A 7699-nucleotide genomic window follows, 5' to 3' on the forward strand; every position below is an offset into this window, starting at 1 on the left:
AATGGCAAAAATCTGACTGCATGAAAAATGGGGGCAGGGATAATTATGTGAAATTGTTGAACTCAATGTTGAGTCCGGCAGGCTGCAAAGTGCCCAATCGAAAGATGAGGTGCTGTTCCTCGAGCTTACGTTGAGCGTCATTGGAACAATGCAATAGCCCGAGGACAGAGAGATCAGAGTGGGAGTGAAGCGGTGAATTAAAGTGACAGGCGACCGGAAGCTCAGGGTCACCCGTACGGACTGAGCGGAGGTGTTCCGCAAAGTGGTCGCCCAATCTGCGTTTGGTCTCCCCAATGTAGAGGAGACCGCATCGTGAGCAGCGAATACAGTATATTAAATTGCAAGAAGTACAAGTAAATCGCTGTTTCAGTTATTTTGAGAGACTGAGAAGCTGCAATTGTTATCTGCAGAAGGTTAAGAGGAAATTTAATCGAGGTTTTTAAATTTACAAGATGTTATGATAAGAGTAAATAAGGAGAATCTGTTTCCAGTGGCAGGAGGGTCGGTAACTGGAGGACACCGATTGAACCTAACCGGCAAAATTACCAGAGGGGAGATGAGGAGTTTTTTTTTTTACCGCAGCCAGTTGTTGTGATCGGGAATGCGCTGCCTGAAAGGGCGGTGGAGCAGATGCAATAGTAACTTTCAAAAGAGAATTGAATAAATAATTGTAAAGGAGAAATTTGCAGGACTATGGGGAAAAGCAGGGGAGTGGGACTATTTGAAGAGCTCTTTCAAAGTGCCAGTGCAGACTCAATGGGCTGCATGGCCTCCTTCTTTGCCGTATCAATCTTTGATTCTATGAATCTATGATTTAAAATTCAAATTGAATGTTTTGAAATATAAATGTAACATTTTAAAACTTAACAAAATTTACCTAAACGAATTTTAATATTGATTTTAACCCTTACAATGGTAAAAGAAGGCCTTTCGCCTGCTATTACCAGGTGTAAGGGTTTCGTGGGCATTCGCTGGGCAGTAGTTAGCCCAACTCTGTGACAGCAAAAGTGATGTTGCAGCGGATGCGGTGGATGTGTCCAAGCGAAACTTGACAGACCGCAATTTCTGGGCGTGCGGATACCTGGCACTTGTGTCGTCGTTCTGAAGGCGCACAATAGCCTATGCTGTGCATTCACTGTCGGAAGCACCGTAAAATCCGGGCCATGGTGTAAAATGAGATCTGCATAACAGTTCATCACATAGAAAGCACAATATATGTTATTGAAGTATCTTTAGCATTTATGTCATTCTATAAATTAAGATTATCGGTTAATTAATAATAATTAAAACAATTTTCCACGTTAGATGCCTGTTAGAGTTGAAACAAAATTAGTTTAATTTAATAAAAAACTTATAAAAATAACATCCCTGACCGGGAATTGAACCCGGGCAGTAAGAGTGCCGAATCCTGATCACGAGACTACCAGGGAACACTGCAGTAAAGTGACGCAATAATCGTAATTAGAATGAGTCAATCTGTATTGGATACAAATTAATTTTGCGTGTTTACATGTAAAGCATTTCATGACTCTGCGGCTTACAGATCTATTTACATTGTATCTGAAATATTTTGTCATTTATTGGGGTGCATCTATCTTCATTGGAAACCTCATTAAAGTGCTCGAACCTCTTCTATTTCCCTCAGACCGGCTGTACAACAACCACAGTCTCATACCGTGCACTGGCATCTTCCAGTTCTAGATATGTATATAGAGAATTAATGGTGAAAGGTCATCGACGTAAAGGTTACACATACATGTAAAAATACTGGAGTCAGTTGTAGATTTATTTTCTTTATTTTTATAACATTCTTCAGGATATTAATATATAAATATCTGTGTTTGAAACTGTGATTCTTCTAAATGGATTTTGGGTGTATCATTGCGTTGCTGATGAATAAGTGTGAATGTATGTGTGTGTTATTGATCAATGTATTTGTGTGTATCGGTGTTCTGTATAAAGTCATTTGCGTGTAATTTAAAAGTAAGACAGAAATAAATAGCCAGAACATATTTTTGAATGAGACAGATTCACCCAAATAAATGAATAAATAATACCGATACATGTAAATATTGGATATGTAACTGAAGGAATAAAGTGTGCAGGCCTACGGGGAAAGGGCGGGGGAGTGGGACTAGCTGAAGGGCTCTTGCAGAGAGCCGGCACGGGCTGGACGGGCCGAATGGCCTCCTTCTGTGCTGGAACCATTCTATGATTCTATGATGTAGATCTGTAAGTGGTGAAAGGCGACTACAGTGTCGCACCACCACCCCAGGGATGGGCAATAAATGCTGGCCTTGCCAGCGAGACCTACATCCCTTGAGCCAATATAAAAAACGCATCTAATACAAGTTCTCATTGTTGTGAGATAACAATTAATATATTAATTATCCAGACTCATATGAGCTGTAAAGGAACCGTGACCCCAACATCATTTGAACACGCAACTTCAGGATCTGCAGTCAGGTGCACTACCGTTGCGACATGAGGTCTAGACAGCTTCCTAGTCATATTCAGGTTGATATATATATTATATCTTATATATATACAGGCATCATAACTGGACCCTGGTGGTCGACTGGAACGCATCCGGTTACGATTCTTACTCAAGGAATTCAGCGTGACAAAAGATTGTATAAAGCACTGTATAAAAATAATTCAAACCTGTGAGACGAGTAATAATTGCTTGAATCACCGTTAATAAACCCAGTACTTTCTGTTACAGATTTAGGTTACTGACTCTCTTTGCGGGGCACTTGTTCCGGGTTTAATATTACAAACTGGGTGACATCGCTGATCGTGATGAGGCAAGGGGCGTCTGAGCGGCCCCACTGTGTGGGTGCGGAAGAGAACACGTTAGGGGTGTGCGGGGGGAATCAGTGACATTCTTTGTAAAGGGCAGCGGAGAAGAAGGACTGAGAACTTTCAGTGTGGGACAGAAGCTGTTTAAAGTGAGGCAACACATTGCCGATCAGCACAGAGGGAGTTCACTGAGTCAGGTCCCCTCTGCTGCTGCTATAGAGCCGGGGGTGTCCGCAGTGTCGCGGTTGTCACGTTCGAGGTTTGGCGAACAATCAGAGGCGAATTTATCCTCCTGTCAAAAGGGCCACAGCGGCTTCTCCCTTGTTCTTTAATTGTTCTTTATTTCACTTCACTGAATAGATAACTTCGAGTGAGAGAAAACTGATCCACAGTGAGACCCATTTCATCTTTTGTTCACTTTTAAGCACTGGAATCTCCGAATCGCTGAAGTTCAGAAATATAATCCATTAATCTGCAGGGTGGCAGTCAGTAAGAAACCTTTTCTGTCTGGATCCGGGCGAGGAGATGGCTTCAGGCTCAAGATTGCCGATACTGGCGATAGATTTTTGTTGGGTAAGGGTATTCAAGGTTACGGAACCAAAGCGGGTAGATGGAGTGAAGAACAGATCAGCTCTGATCTAATTGAATGACGTATGAGGAGAGATTGGGTCGATTGGGCTTATACTCGCTGGAGTTTAGAAGAATGAGAGGGGATCTCATTGAAACTTATAAAATTCTAACAGGACTAGACAGACTAGATGCAGGATGGATGTTCCCGATGGCGAGGGAGTCCAGAACCAGGGGTCACAGTCTAAGGATAAGGGGTAAGCCATTTAGGACAGAGATTAGGAGGAATTTCTTCACCCAGAGAGTGGTGAACCTGTGGAATTCTCTACCACAGAAGACAGTTGAGGCCAATTTATTAAATATATTCAAGACGGAGTTAGATATATTTCTTAAGGCTAAAGGGATCAAGGGATATGGGGAGAAGGCAGGGACAGGGTACTGAATTTGGATGATCAGCCATGATCTCATTGAATGGTAGAACAGGCTCGAGGGGCCGAATGGCCTACTCCTGCTCCTATCCTCTGTCTTTCTATGATTTGAGGTGCTATATTAGTTTGATGCGATGTATTAGTTTGAGGTGCTGTATTAATTTTATGTGCTGTATTAGTTTGAGCCGCTGTATTAGTTTGAGGTGTTGTATTAGTTTGAGGTGCTGTATTAGTTTGAGGTGCTGTATTACTTTGCTGTGCTGTATTAGTTTGCTGCGCTGTATTAGTTTGAGGCGCTGTATTAGTTTGAGGTGTTGTACATTACACATTACAGCTGACTGAATCCGAGGTCCGGAGAACCTTCAGGAGGGTGAAAGCACGGAAGGCAGCCAGCCCAGACGGGGTTTCACCCCATATCTTCAAGACCTGCGCAGACCAGCTGGCTCCTGTGTTCACGGACATTTTTAACATCTCATTGCAGCAGTCTGTTGTACCAGTGTGCTTCAAGGAGACAACCATTGTGCCGTTACCTAAGAAGACCAAGGTAACAGGCCTCAATGACTATCGTCCCGTGGCTCTGACATCCATAGCCATGAAGTGCCTGGAAAAGCTGGTCATGACACACATAAGCAGCGTCATATCCGATTCCTTGGACCTGTTCCAGTTCGCATATAGGGCGAACAGGTCTGTAGACGATGCCATCTCCCTAACTCTACACACTGCCCTGGAACACCTAGACAGGAGGGACACTTACGTCAGACTGTTGTTCATTGACTACAGTTCTGCATTTAATACTATTATGCCCTCCAAGTTGGTCCTAAAACTGAGGGACCTAGGCCTGGGCACCCCCATCTGCATTTGGATTCTGGATTTCTTGACTGGTAGGCCTCAAGTGGTGAAAATAGCGAACAACACCTCATCCACTCTGGTTCTCAACACCGGAGCGCCACAAGGCTGCTGCCTCAGTCCTTGGCTGTACTCTCTGTTTACACATGACTGTACAGCCATACACAGCGATAATCGGATTATCAAGTTTGCCGACGACACCACAGTAATTGGCCTGATAAGCAACGATGATGAGACGGAGTACAGAGATGAGATAGTCCAGCTGATGAGATGGTGCAATGACAACAACCTTGCCCTGAACGTTGGCAAAACTAAGGAGCTCATCGTGGACTTCAGAAGCCACCGAGGGAACCATCGCCCCATCAGCATAGACGGGACACCAGTGGGAGTCGTCAGTTGCTTCCGATTCCTGGGTCTGCAGATCTCTGATGACCTGGCCTGGAACCATAATACTGAGGCTATGCTGAAGAAGGCACACCAGCGCCTTTAGCCTCTACGGTGCCTGAGGAAATGCAGCATAAGCACACAGTGGCTTGTGAACTTTTACCGTGGCACCATAGAGAGTGTCCTTGACGAGTGGTGTCAATGTGTGGTATGGTAACACCACTGCACAGAACAAGAAAGCCATCCAGAGAGTTGTGAATACGGCAGAAAAGATCATCGGGTGCGCACTTCCGTCCATCGAGGAGATCTTCCAGACCAGGTGCCGGAACAAGGCCCGCTCCATCATCCAGGACCCCAATCACCCTGGGCACAAACTGCTCGCCCTCTTGTGGTCTGGACGTCGGTACCGCAGCATCCGAACCAGGACCAGCAGGTTTAAGAACAGTTTCTATCCACAGGCAGTGCACCTACTGAACTGCTAATCGCACTGCCCCATATATTATAATTATATGTTTATGTAAATATATATATTATACTTATATTACCATATATTTATCATATTACATTACTATTATTTCCAGTGGTAATTGAGGCTTTTTTGCACTATTCATCATATCCTGCAACTTGGACTGTTATTGCTATACTTTTTGCTTATTTGCTTATTGTTTTTATTTATACTTGTTTTTATTTTTTTGCTTTTATATTATACTAGCTGGGGAGCCCAGCGTTGCCGGGGCTGTTTTGGGGCAGGCGGTTTAAATCGAGTGCCAGGCTTTGGGGCCCTGTCTGTGTCCCTTTGTGAATCTGGTGCTGGGCAACATTTTAAATCGAGTGGCAGGCTTTAGGGCCCTGTGTGTGTCCCTGTCTGTCTACCTTTTAAAAGGTTGAAAAATGAAAGTGAAACTACTTATGGCTTTGGGGCCCTGTCTGTGTCCCTTTGTGAATCTGGTGCTGGGCAACATTTTAAATCGAGTGGCAGGCTTTAGGGCCCTGTGTGTGTCCCTGTCTGTCTACCTTTTAAAAGGTTGAAAAATGAAAGTGAAACTACTTATGGCTTTGGGGCCCTGTCTGTGTCCCTTTGTGAATCTGGTGCTGGGCAACATTTTAAATCGAGTGGCAGGCTTTAGGGCCCTGTGTGTGTCCCTGTCTGTCTACCTTTTAAAAGGTTGAAAAATGAAAGTGAAACTACTTATGGCTTTGGGGCCCTGTCTGTGTCCCTTTGTGAATCTGGTGCTGGGCAACATTTTAAATCGAGTGGCAGGCTTTAGGGCCCTGTGTGTGTCCCTGTCTGTCTACCTTTTAAAAGGTTGAAAAATGAAAGTGAAACTATTTATGGCTTTGGGGCCCTGTCTGTGTCCCTTTGTGAATCTGGTGCTGGGCAACATTTTAAATCGAGTGGTAGGTTTAGGGCCCGGTCTGTGTCCCTGTATGTCTACCTTTTAAAAGGTTGAAAAATGAAAGTGAAAGTACTTATAAAACGTTTTTGGTATATCTTATGTTATTTTTAAAAGAGATACTAACTTGGAAAGTCGTTTTAGCTGGAAGCTGAAGTCATTTGAGCTGCAAGCTGAACAGAGCTGGTAGTGAAACAATGGCTGGCAGCTCCCCGAGATGAAAACGAATAGTCCCGCCCACACACACACCGATTGGCCAACCATCAGGGGACCGTACTGTAGGATTGGTCAATCGTGACGAAACAGGATTGGTGGAACCTTGATGTCAGTCAATCAATGCTAGCAGATAATGAGTTTAATTTGGAAGGTTTTTTGCATAAGGCACGAATAATTTTCGTCCGACCGAAAAGTAAATACGCTTAAAACCGTCTCTGAAGCGTAAGCTTTCTTTGGAGGTAACGCGCGCGTAGGTACGCCCTGTAACTTTCGAGCGCATAGCCCGACAGATGCACAGGAAATGACAGATAGACAGAATGACAGAATGACAGACAGAATGACAGACAGATCGACCGATTTATATATATAGATGCTTGTATTGTGGGAGTGAGTGGGGAGTAAGCATTCCATTGTACTAGTTACATATGGCAATAAAATGATCTTGAATCTTGAATCTTGAATCTTGTATTAGTTTGAGGTGCTGTATTAGTTTGAGGGGTTGTATTACTTTGAGATGCTCTATTAGTTTGAGGCACTGTATTAGTTTGAGGCATTGTATTCGTTTGAGGTGCTGTACTAGATTGAGGTGCTGTATTAGTTTGAGGTGCTTTATTAGTTTGAGGTGCTGTATTAGATTGAGGTGCTGTATTAGTTTGAGATGCTCTATTAGTTTGAGGTGCTGTATTAGTTTGAGGCGCTGTATTCGTTTGAGGTGGTGTATTAGAATGAGGTGCTGTATTAGTTTGAGGTGCTTTATTAGTTTGAGGTGCTTTATTAGTTTGAGGTGCTGTATTAGATTGAGGTGCTGTATTAGTTTGAGGTGCTGTATTAGTTTGAGGTGCTGTATTAGATTGAGGTGCTGTATTAGTTTGAGGCGCTGTATTAGTTTGAGGTGCTGTATTAGTTTGAGGCGCTGTATTAGTTTGAGGTGCTGTATTAGATTGAGGTGCTGTATTAGTTTGAGGCGCTGTATTAGTTTGAGGCACTGTATTAGTTTGAGGTGCTGTATTAGTTTGAGGTGCTGTATTAGTTTGAGGTGCTTTATTAGTTTGAGGTGCTTTA

At 43.5% G+C, this 7699-nt stretch overlaps 1 long non-coding RNA gene across 1 annotated transcript; it reads right to left on the bottom strand.

Moving 5' to 3' along the window:
* Nucleotides 1–1458: 1458 nt before the first annotated feature.
* On the bottom strand, nucleotides 1459–6770 carry LOC147090885 (uncharacterized). The gene is made up of 2 exons (XR_015075297.1): nucleotides 6549–6770; nucleotides 1459–1697 (listed from the first exon to the last, which is right to left on the bottom strand). It is a non-coding gene; the product is annotated as an uncharacterized LOC147090885 (long non-coding RNA).
* Nucleotides 6771–7699: the final 929 nt, after the last annotated feature.

Source organism: Somniosus microcephalus, unplaced genomic scaffold, assembly GCF_052327205.1.
Source record: "Somniosus microcephalus isolate GS21.2 unplaced genomic scaffold, FLI_Smic_1.0 unresolved_chr4, whole genome shotgun sequence".
Classification (NCBI taxonomy): Eukaryota; Metazoa; Chordata; class Chondrichthyes; order Squaliformes; family Somniosidae; genus Somniosus; species Somniosus microcephalus.